Source organism: Narcine bancroftii, chromosome 12 (assembly GCF_036971445.1).
Source record: "Narcine bancroftii isolate sNarBan1 chromosome 12, sNarBan1.hap1, whole genome shotgun sequence".
Taxonomy (NCBI): Eukaryota; Metazoa; Chordata; class Chondrichthyes; order Torpediniformes; family Narcinidae; genus Narcine; species Narcine bancroftii.
In genome coordinates this window covers 23161227-23173640 of record NC_091480.1, presented here as the reverse complement: position 1 = coordinate 23173640, position 12414 = coordinate 23161227, and the positions used below count along the sequence as shown (strand labels likewise).

Here is a 12414-nt window from a genome sequence, read left to right as displayed (position 1 = left end):
CTTCATGTCCCACTCTAGAGATATTTCCAAAACAAAATGTTGGCTGATACTGCACATCTAAAAGGGGTGGAACGGTTGGAGCAAAACCACGGTCCTCTCTCCTTTCTCAATCCTATATAAAAGGCCTGATGACATAATTTTGAAGGATGGAAGATATATCCTAATAGCACTGGCTAATATTATATATCGACCACATTAGTAGAACAGGCTATGATCATTATTGCACTCCTTTATTGCTTAAGATGATGGTGGGACAACTACATTTCTTTCTCCTTCCACAGGGGCTGTCTGAACAAAAGAGCATTCCTCAGCATTTTCTGTTTTTATTTCTTGCTTTGTGAAAATTGGCTACTGTGGTAAACCACTGTTATGTGATGATTGGCTGCTGCCGGCTGAACACAACTACCGAGATCAATTCTACCCATAGCCCTTTACATGCTCCCCATTTTACTCTGCCTTGATCAGTCCATGAGGTTGACGACTGTTCCAGTCTGTCATTAATGAAAGCCTATCGGTTTCACACGTTCAGTCTTTTATGGCTATTGATGGTGCATCAATTACTTATTTTCTTGTCGTATAGTATAGTGGCAAAATACCTAACTGGCTTTAGAGCATTTGAAGTGACTCAGGAAAGGTAAAATAAAGCAAAAAATCTTTCTTTACTAGCATATAATTTTGACAATTATTCCATTCATTTTTGTGAAAAGTAGAAGATGCATTGTGTGATTTTGAATGCAGGCATTATTGTGGAAAAGTAATCGCAAACCAGCAGTGATAAAGAACTTCCTGAATTCATGGGTTCTTAAGTGTAAATAGTTGAATAATTGTCAGAAGGGGAGTCTAATCCAGCAAAATATTAAAAGAGAAATAGATACATAATTGGATTTTTGTAATGCTGCTGGTAACATTATGTGGTTGGAAATAAACACAAAACAAGAGAAAATATTTCGGGTCAAGCATTGAGCTATCTTATAAGGATAGACCTGCACTTCGCATTAAAAATAAAAGCACCTCAATATGACAGTATTGAAGTTAAGAGGAATAATCTTAATTGCTAACAATTAACAAGGGCAAGCTCAGGGTGATTGGGTAGATAAGGAGTTATTTCAGTCGATAAAGAAGACTACAAGTTATCCTGGACTGAATTATGCCCATAGCGGCCCACGATTCTGTAGGGCAACTGCTGATGGTCCAGCTTCTTTTCCTCAACTAAATGGAGAAATTTCAAGATAAAATGGAGTTCAAATGCTGGTTCAGGCTGCTGGGCTGCCAGGTTCAGGAATGAACCCAGTGCCAGGGCAGCGATGGGCTGAGGAAGTAAGCCAGACGCCTTTCACACCAGCTTCACAGATTCACAATTGGACGGCTGCAGCATGAATAGTGACTTATTTGAAATAATATCACCTCATGGAGAAATGCATCCACTTGCCGTTTAATTTAATTTTTGAAGTTCAAATTACAGCGTGGTAACAGACCCATGCCTTCCAAATGCACAAAGGAACTAAAAAAAAGACCCTGTATGTTTTTTTTTGGGGGGGTGGATGGAAGGCAAATAGAGCACCCGGAGGAAACCTATGGAGAGAATATACAAACTCTTTACAGAGAGCACCAGATTCTAACCCAGGTCGCTGGCCAACAGCTATGCTAACAGTGTTGTCTTTTTGAGTCAGTTTATTTATTTAATCAATTTAATATTTAATTTTAATTTAGACTCATAGCCGGCCCTTTCGGCCCACAAGCCTGTTCCGCCCAATTACACACAATTGACCGACAAGCCCAGTGCACTTTGAATAGTGGGAAGAAGCCAGAGCTCCCGGAGGAAACCCATGCAGACTCAGGGAGAATGTACAAACTCCTTACAGACAGCACAAGATTAGAACCCCGGTCACTGGAGCTGTAACAGCGTTACGCTCACCATTACGCTGACAGGGCTGTATTGCTTTGTTATTTTTAATTAAATGTGTTTATTTTTAGATTATTGATAATTTAAACATCTTTAATGACTGAAAACTAATCTTAACCATCAGGAACATTTTAAAATACTTTTAAAAGTCTTTGCCATCAGGTAATTTTGGAGTTGGCCTCAGCTGAATTCCACCTGAAACTTGGCTACAGCTGGTGTTTGAGTGGGTCAATTTGCCCAGCTCCCTTCTTGGGGGAATATATGATTGAACTTGTGTTATAGCTGGCAAATCTGGTGGCTGATCAATTCCCAGCACAATCCCTACCAGTGTTATAACCCCGAGAAACTTCAAAATAAACATAATTTCTCAGATATAATGGCACAGAAATTTTATAAGATTATAAATGGCCTACTAAGCTTCTAATATGGCAAGCCTTTCCAGCTGTATGCATTGATAGGACATTGGTTTTCAAATTACGTTAGTTTCATGAATCACGGGTTCTTTTATATTTGTGTACCGTGTCTAAACAGAGTCATGGTGACTGAATCCAGCTTTTCAAGGATTTTTCGATTTGTAATTAACTCTGGATTTGCTTGTCAAATTACAAAACAGAATGTAATGAAGTTAGCTGCAAAAAATTGTTCTCACACATTTGGATTGAATGCCATGTGCACCGACTTCTGCAGCAGTCAGACTGCCCACCAGTTTCGCCAGTAGGACCACCTCTCCTGAACACTGATATCATTCTTTATGCATTGCTGATTTGATGCTTGAACTGCTGACGTAGCTTGTCAAACAGAGATGAAGAAACCAATGTTAAGAAGCAGGTGGAACATTTTTTTTTAATTAAAAAAGAAATCAATGATATTCCTACTTGTTGGCAACAAATGGCAAAAATGCAGAGTGGAGAAGTCCATCTTGGCTTGTCCATATTAATGTTCTTTGCTTTGAGCTCTGTCCAGGCTAATGTTGAACCTTTGATAATATCTCACAGTTTTCAACTCCGATAAAGAAGATTCCTTTCATAGAGACAGATCATCTTTTCTTTGGGATCCAGCAAGCATATGGGAGAGGATTTCTCACCACAGCAGGATTCCCAATGATGCAAGGAATAAGCAACTTCACCAACATCATCTTGACACCTTGTTGTCAAAACCCTGAGATCATCTGGAACCAATGGTGATACAGCTCCTTTATACATCCCAAAGCTCAAGTGTCTGGAGAGCAGCCAAACTTCCGATATCATGTGATACTCCAATACATTCACCATTTTTCAGATTGAAAAACAAGGAGCATTCACTGCCCGACTGGTCTTGTATTAGTGGTCAGAATTATGGATCAGTTTTGTAGCCACCAGAAAATTTTGAGCAACTGATAAATGTATTAATATTTCGGGCCAAAAAAGGTACCAAGTCAAGTCACGTTTATTTATCATTCATACTATGCTCGCATGGTAAAGAGATAGCATTTCTCCAGGACCATGGAGAATATTTACATAAATATGTTAGAATAGAAGTTAAATACATTAAAATATTAATAGGTATACAGATAAAGTCCACGGTACCCTATCCACCAATGTTCTGGGCGTTCAGGGGGGAAAAAAAAAACTGCTACCCAATCTGGACTGGGCCCAAGTGCTGTAGTACCTCCTACCAGATGGTAGAAGGGAGAACAGTTTGCATGAGGTGCATGTGGAATTACTCACAATGTTTATTGCCTTTCGCCTGCAACGAGTGCAGTAGATGTCCTTCATTGGTATGAAGAGAATCCTCAATGAGCTTTTCCACTGCCTTCACTATCCTCTGCAAGGTCTTGTGGTCCAAGGAGGTGCAGGTTCCAAACCAGGATGGTCTCAATACATCTTCTGTAGAATGTAGTGAGGATGGAGGGTGGGAGACAAACTTTCCTCAGGCTTCGCAGGAAGCAGAGGCACTGCTGGGTTTTCTTGGCTATGAAGGACCAGGAGAGATTCTCCGCCAAGTGCACTCCAAGGATCTTGACGACCTCAATGGTGGAGTTGTCCATGGTCAGCGGAGTATGGTTCCCCCGGCCCTCCTGAAGGCAACAACAATCTCTTTTGGGTTTTTTTTTTAAATAAAACATTCAGATACAGGTTGATGGCTCTGAATCAGTCCGTTAGTGACTGCACCTCATCTCTGCATGCTGACTCATCGTTTTTACTGATCAGGCCCACCACGGTCGTGTCATCAGCGAACTTGATGATGTGGTTCAAGCTGCAATTAGCTTCACATAGTCGTGGGTCAGCAGAGCGAAAAGCAATGGACCAACCACACAGCTCTGCGGGGGGGGGGGGGGGGGGTGGGCCCATCCTCAGTGTGATGGTCTTGGAGGTATTGTAACTAATCCGGACTGCCTGAGGTGTCCCTGACAGGAAGTTGAGAATCCAATCTATGTATTAAGTACTAATGATTATTAATTCCCACAAGGCACAAAAATAAAATGCCACAATAATCATCAGAGGAATGTAAACAAAACAAGAGTAAACGACTCAGAGAATGAAATATAAACAAAGAAATTGCCTTAACAGTTGATATTTGAACATGGCTGAGAATTCAATACTTTTGATACGCAGATCCAGGACTCCGGAGTAAAAAGATCTATGAATGTGTTCATGAAAAATATCAAACACTATGTGAAATCAAATAAGGAATGAACGTACATTTTTGATGGAGTTGGGAAAGAAGACTTAATTAATGCATCCTTTGCTGAGGTTTATATTCTTACCAGTGATGAAGGCTGAGTAACAATGTCAACACTGCCTGTCTTCACTGTCTGCTTTTGCACATCTTTTCAATTTTCAGGTCACAATTTATTTTTTGGAATTTCATTTGCAGCTTTTGTAGATACACATGACTCAAGCTTCTGACAACATTTCAATGTTTTGATGCTGAGCGCAATTCAAGTTCAAAAAGTGATCAGATTTATAGTGAATGTGTGATCTCTCACAGTCAATTGAGAGGGGAACGGAAGGATATTGTATTTTTCAATTTGGACATTTAAAGACTGATGTAAAGATTAACGGACTAAAAGAATCAACGTAAAGCCTAATATTCTCAATGAAAGAGCAAAATATAGTTGAGTGTATGAACAACAAAAGGAAGAATTGAAAAACGATTAAACTTGGGTGAAATCTTAAGGCATTGTTAAGGTTGACCAAGCTCAAAAGGCACAATCACAGCGTCTGCTGCTTTTCCTGTTTTAACTTCAAAAGGTATCGTTGGTTTCATTGTTGCTTCAGACAGTTCTGAGAGAGGAAAAAAAAGAGGCCTGCAGTATTTTCAGAGATAAGACAACTGTCTGGTTGGATTTTGCAAACAGCGAAAATATGTCATAAACATGAGCAAGCTCTTCCCCAGGAACACAAAAAAAAAGGTTTAAAGCAACAATTTGATGGCAATTCCTGAGAGAGAAGCAGCGATTTAAAAGTGTTGAAGTGAAATTAACCCCTCGATTCCTATGAAGCAGTATTAATCATCTTTGGTTTTGAGTAGCACTATTGGATACAATTATCTTCAAAGTTACTGTCTACCAAGACAAATACTCAGAAAATGGAGGAAGGTTGAAAACTTGGCTAAATGGTGCTCCAACAATAACTTCGCACTCAGCGTCACCAAAACCAAGGAGATGATTGCTGGCTTCAGGAAGATGTACAATCTAGTGATCAGAGGTGGAGAGGGAGGATCTTTCCTGGACCTAACACACCAATGGCATATGAAGAAATTACATCAGCACCTCCATTACCTCAGGAGTTTACAGAAGTTTGGTAAGAGATCGGAAACCCTGGCAAGTTTCTACAGTGGTGGAAAGTGTGCTGACCGACTGCACCACAATCTGCTCTGAGGACAGCGATACCACTGAGCATAAAGGCCTGTCAAAGTAGTGGTCACAGTCTAGGATATCACAGGTGAAACCCTCCCCACCATCGAGAACACCTACAGGGAACGCTGCCATCGGGAAGCAGCAGCAATCGTCAAGGATCCACACCACCCAGCACACATTCTGTTCTCGCTGCTACCATCAGGGAAAAAAGTACAGGTGCCACAAGACTCATACCATGAGGTTCAGGAACAGCTGCACCCCCTCCACCATCAGATTCCCCAATAACAAACTCAATCAGGAACTTATCTAAGGACTCTTACTTTTGCAATTTATTGATTTTCTTCTCTATCTCTGTATTGTACAATTAGTTTGTTTACATTTCTTTATTGACTTACATGTGTGCATTGGGTCAGTTGTTCTTTTGACCTGCCAATAAGTCATAATTCTACATCGCCAAAAGGATAAAGAATCTCAGGATTGTATTTAATGTCGTGTCATGTACTCTGATAAATCTGAAAATCTAAAATGACTAACTGTTCTGCTTCTGGTAGAATTTGAGAATGTTCAGGCATAGTATTGTTCTACTGAATTTGGGATATCCATGAATTTCAATAAATTTGAACTACTTCAGTGTTTGAATGCTCAAACCTTCACCTGCCATATGCTATCCTTACATAGTACAACATGTTAAGGGATATATTTTGCCTGTTGCAGTGAAATGCGGAACTGATGTATTCCTGATTACCTGACTCCTCCCCATCCTGTGACGGTACCAGTCGCCCTTCCCTCCTTTGACCTTGTATAAAGCCTCTAACACCCTGACCCTTTCTCAGAAAGCCCGGGCCACAGCACAGGATGAGGTCCTTGTCCTTTGTGAATAGAAACCTGGAGATCAGTGACTCAGTCTCAGGCGCCTGAGTTATTTACCGTGCTTCACCTGCGCTACCTCTAATATGGTTTTCACAGGTTGAAGTTAAAGTTCAGATTTATTGTCAAAGTACAAGCATGACATCATGTACGTCGCTGAGATTCCTTTTTTTTTCCTGCAGGCGAGGTAGAATTACCACTTATTGGTACTGCAAAAAAACCTGTATGCAAGGAGATGCAGAAACATGTAAACAAATAAAAAATGTATACAACTTGACTGTGTTATACAGAGAGAAAAATAAACAAGTAGAACTTGCAAATTTGGGATTTCAGGTTGGCACTTGACATCCCAGTATTTCTGTCATCTTGGTTGATGGTTTCTGCAGAAAAAGTTTTGTTGGTGCATTGTGATTTCATCAGAGATGGTCATACCACAGTCACAAATGTTTCAGGATGCTGCTTTCAGGGCACAGTAGAGAGGGGCCTTGCTGCCTGTACTGAAGGAGTATTTCTCCATCTCCACTATACCCTGCTGCCTTCTCTTTATTAAGGAGATACTGGGAAAACCCTTATGCAAGTGGTTAAATTATTGACCATGAGGCCTGGATTAGCAGTCGAATATGGAGTTCAACTCTCCCAATGGGGCTGTCCAATTTAAAATGTATAAAATAATCTGGATGTAAGAAGTTTTAAAAAAAAGCCTATATCAGTAATAATGATCTTAAAACAACCAGATTGTCAAAATATCTAACTGGATTGCGAAACTCCGACATGGAAGCAAATCTACTTTCTAACTTGGTACTTTAGGTGAGTCAAGACCCCAAATATTGTGGTTGAAATTGCCTTGCAAACATTGGAAATGGGAGCTTGTCAATCAGCATCGACTTGATGGGGTGAAGAGTCTGTTCTGCTCTTTGGTTCACTGACTTCTATGACAATTCAAGACATAAATCATCTTTGTTTTCTCAAAGGTGGAAAAGGCTAACCCTGCCAATGACACCCACAATTTGTAAACTAAATTAAAAACATCACCATGTGTTACCTTGTAAAGTCTCAAAATTGTGACTTTGCAGAAGGTTGGTTTGCAGGTACAGCAGGGCTATCAAGAAGGCAAATGGAACGTTGGCCTTCATTGCGAGAGGGATTGAATATAGGAGCAGGAAAGTTATGACGCAACTGCACAAGGTACTGGTGAGACCACATCTGGAGTATTATGTATGGTTCTTACTTGAGGACAGATGTATTGGCTTTAGAGGCGATGCAGAGGAGATTCACCGGGTTGATTTCAGAGATTATAGGATTAGCCTATGGGGATAGATTCTGGAAATGTCTCATTAGAATTTAGAAAAATTAGAGGGGATCTTATAGAAACATAAAATTATATAAAGGCATAAGATAGAGGTGGATAAGTTGTTCCCATTGGTGGGAGAGACTAGAACTAGGGGACATAGCCTCACGATCCAGAATAGCAAATTTAGGACAGAGATGATGAGGAATTGCTTTTCCCAGAGGGTGGGGAAATCAATGAAATTCACTGCCCAATGAATTTCTTTGGTGACCTCATCTTAAATCTCTTTTTCAGCCTGAATAAAGCCTGTGATATAGAATCTTGAGGCTACCTTTAGACATATAGCACTGTAACAGGCCATTTCATCCCCCAAATTTACACCCAATTAACCTACACACCCAGTATATTTAGAATGGTGGGAGGAAACAGATCCCCTGGGTAAAACCCACGCAGGGGAGAATGTATCAATTCCTTACAGTCAGCCTGGGATTCGAACCCCGGTCCCGGTCGTAGGCACTGTAAGGGTGTTGCACTAACCACTGCACCCACCATGCTGCCCTCAGTGAATATATATTTAAGACAAGGTTGGATAAATTTTTACAAAGTAGGGGAATTAAGGGATACGGGGAAAAGGCAGGGTCACCTCCACCTACCTATCATCAGATCATCTCATTGAATAGCGGAGCAGGCTTGACAGGCCAAATGGCCTGCTCTTGCTCCAATTTCTTTTGTTCTTATGTTTCAAGACATAAAGAGCACTACCCGTGGCATTCAAGATTCTGTAACACCAGCTTCATACAAGCTGGAAAAGAGATTTAAGATGAGGTCACCAAAGAAATCAAAGGATTCACTGGAGGAATGCTTGTTTCTCTCTCCCTTGATTACACTCCTTCAATAATCACATTTTATTTTATTTCAGGCTACATTAAGTAAAATTGTTTCAATAATTGTATTTAGGGGACAATTTATTCCAGTATGTCTCATCATTTTTGGAGTAAATTTTTATCTTTAAGTGGGAATGAAGGGAAAATTATTTCAATGTGAAATATGTTCACTATTCTCCAAAAAAAAAACCTATTGGGAATTGTTTAAAACATCATGAGTTAGAAAGGAGATATAATTATTTTGTACAGTCTGCCTAAGAGGATATATCTATCTCTTGCAGCCTGCCACTTCTGTTAGCAAGTGTCAGCAGGTTTTGGTACATGGACTGTACTCGTGTCAGCAGGGGATTGGCGGCTGCTCTTCAAGGTACAGACAACTATTCCTAAACCATTTGACACCTGCATCTCCAACTATTCTGCCTAGAAATGTGGCTGTACACATCTGGAAATGTAGCTCTGATGAAAAGTACAAGTCCCTTCATATTAACTCTCAGCACAAATGAACTGGCAGCCCACTGGAACTACAACATGTACAGAGTACCAAGCAAACAACAGATCAGGCCAAACAGACAGCAGGTGAAGGAGGCTTATTGACAGCAGCTCTCCATTGAAGAGTTTAAAATCAGATTCAGTCTATTGGAGGAGCCAATAGAACCTCCCACTGCAGGAGAATAAACCACTCATCAGCCAATTTGATTCAATCCACCTGATATCACATTTGTTTGCAATCACTTAAGGGAAGAAAGGCAACATCCCAGTAGCAAAAGTTACTGACAATTTGTGTCAGAGAGCAGGCCCTGAGCCATGTTATTCCATCTCAACAAGGATGGCAGTACGTGCTGAGGGACACCCTGAAGCTTGGCACAGCCAGGTCACTGTGGGAAAGGGCCACAGTCAATGACAGTGGTTCTCAACGTTTTTTTCAATTCCACTTACACTTTAAGTAATCCCTTACTTACCACAGAACACCCATGCTATAAGTAGTTCTGCCTTTGGGCCTTGAGGGGCTGAGAATAAGGGAAAACCCCCTCAAGCAATAGGGGTGAGTAATGACAAGATGCCACAGTGGTGGCAAGGGTGTTAATGGAGAGTGTATGTAGCAATGTAAAAAGGTGGGGATGTATGGACATTAACACAAGAGTATGAAGAGACTTTGAATGGTTTTCCTTTTGTTAATTTGTAATGAATAAGATTTTTTTAAAATAAAAGCAAGGATGGCACTTTGGCAAGGCTGGCTGCCATTGCTGGAGACCTAGGTTCAATGCTGACCTGTGACACCGTCTGTGTGGAGTTTGTACATTGTCCCCGTTGCGCACGTGTTTCCCTTGGTGTGTTCTAATTACCTACCACATCTCAAAAATGTAGAGACTGCGAGTTTTTTTTTCTGGCCTTTGTTAATTGTCCCAACTGTGTCGATGACTGGTAGAATCTGTGGGCAGCTGATGAGAATGTAAGGGTAAATATTATTGGTCAGCATAAGATGAGTGTATAAAAATGCATGTTTGAGAGTCAGTGTGGTGTTGGTGGGCCAAGGGGTCAGTTTCTGTGCTCTCTGACCATTATGACTGCATTCAGTATGACTAGTCACAAAGTAGATTTTAAATGCCTGCTTTTCTAAAGATGAAGCAGGATGTCCTCCCTATTTCATATTTAATATGGGATTCTGTTGATTATTATTACTCCCAGTCTTAATTCAAGCCCTTTGGTCTGCCCCACACCTGCCTCACCAAGTTATTATTAAACTTCAACTTCCTTAACCTCACTGACTTCATCCCATCTCTCCCCAAATTCCGGTTTGCCACCTCAGCTTTCGGTTTTCCTGGAACATCAAAGGTACTGAAATAGGAACATAGGAAATAGGAACAGGAGTAGGCCAAAAATGGCCCATCGAGCCTGCTCCACCCTTCAATACGATCATGGCTGATCTAATTTATGACCTAACTCCACCTACCTGCCTTCTCCCCATATCCCCTAATTCCTCTATCATGTAAAAATTTATCAAACCGAATTTTAAATATGTTTAATGAGGCAGCCTCAACCACTTCCCTGGTTAGAGAATTCCAAACATTCACTACTCTCTGGGAAAAACTATTTTTCCTCATCAGTTCACTAACCTTATTTCTTATAAAGTGCCCTTATGCTCTTTGTCCTTTTAAAATCTAGTGACTTCTGTAACCTTTTCTTTTGATTTTTCTGCCCACTATTTTTTCTTTGTAATTTTCTTAACACTTATCATTGACCCGAAAACTCACTGCACCATCTGATTTTTTACTTTCTCCTCCCAACATTACTTTTCCTATTTTACTTTTCCTGGCCATTACTTTATCTTCCCTACCCTTTTTCCTATCACTCTGGTTCCCATACCCCTGCCAAATTAGTTTAAACCTTGCCCCACTGCTGTACCAAACATACTTGCCAAAATGTTGACACCTTTTGGATTTAGGTGCAACCCGTCCCTCTTGTAAAGATCATGCCTTCCCCAAAAGAGATCCCAATGATCCAAGAAGCCAACTCCTTGCCTTGTACACCAGCACCTCAGCCACATGTTCATTTTCATTATCCTTATATTTTTTTCATCATTTGCATTTGGAACAGGCAGTAATCCTGCGACCACCCTAGCGTTCCTGTCTTTCAGCTTTCATCCCAGCTCACTGTGATCCCTTTTCATTTCCTCCTCCTTTTTCTTGTCAATGTCACTTGTACCCACATGTACCAAGACATCAGAATATTTTGGACCCGATTTGTGATATCTCATACCCTTGCACCAGGGAGGTAGCACACCATGCAGGTATACTTATCTGGCTCACAGAACCTCCTGTCTGTACCCCTGACAATGGAGTCTCCAATAACTACTCTCCCTTACAAGCCGCAGGTCATCAATTTGCAACTCCATATCCCTAATTTGCTCCCTTAGTAACTGCATCGCAGTACACCTGGTGCAAATGTGGCCATTTGGGAGGGTGGAGGTCACCCATTGTTCCCACATCTGACACCCAGTACAGAGCACTAAACCTATTGGCATGACTTTGAATACGAAGGCAAATAACTCAGCTTACCTTTTCTCCTTGCCTGCTTTTGCCGAAGCCTGATAAGCCAAAGCCAGGAAGTCTCTCTCCTTCACTGCTCCACTCACTCACTGAGCCACTCCCTCCCCCTTTCTCTTCTTTTATTGGCCCCTTGACCAATTAACCCTGTCACTTTCAGCAAGCTCTTCCTCCTCTGACTCCCTTTCAGTAAGCTTCTCCTCCTCTGACTCACAGCCTGACTCTCTCCAAGCTCCTCCTCCGTGTCCCAGCCGAACCAAGTAGGCCCAAGCCCCAGTAAGCCCCCGACTTTAATAGCTTATCTTCTCCTCACTTTCAGCAAGCTCCTCCTCCTCTGATTCACTTTCAGCAAGCTTCTCCTCCTCTGACTCACAGCCCGACTCTCTCCAAGCTCCTCCTCCGTCTCCCAGCCGAACCAAGAAGGCCCAAGCCCCGGTAAGCCCCCAACTTTAAAAGTTTACCTTCTCCTCACTTTTAGCAAGCTCCTCCTCCTCTGATTCACAGCCCGACTCTCTCCAAGCTCCTCCTCCGACTCCCAGCCGAACCCTGATAAGCCAAAATTCAATGTTAACTCTCTTTCTCCACCT

General features: G+C 41.3%; 1 long non-coding RNA gene across 1 annotated transcript in view; it reads right to left on the bottom strand.

Moving 5' to 3' along the window:
* The window catches only part of LOC138747497 (uncharacterized), a 62435-nt gene extending 50231 nt beyond the window's left edge, over positions 1-12204 (bottom strand). Inside the window, exons 1-2 of the long non-coding RNA XR_011347520.1 lie at positions 11840-12204; positions 10131-10222 (exon numbers count right to left, since the gene is read on the bottom strand). This is a non-coding gene — a long non-coding RNA (uncharacterized lncRNA). The remainder of the gene's footprint in view (positions 1-10130; positions 10223-11839) is intronic.
* Between the last annotated feature and the right edge of the window lie 210 nt (positions 12205-12414).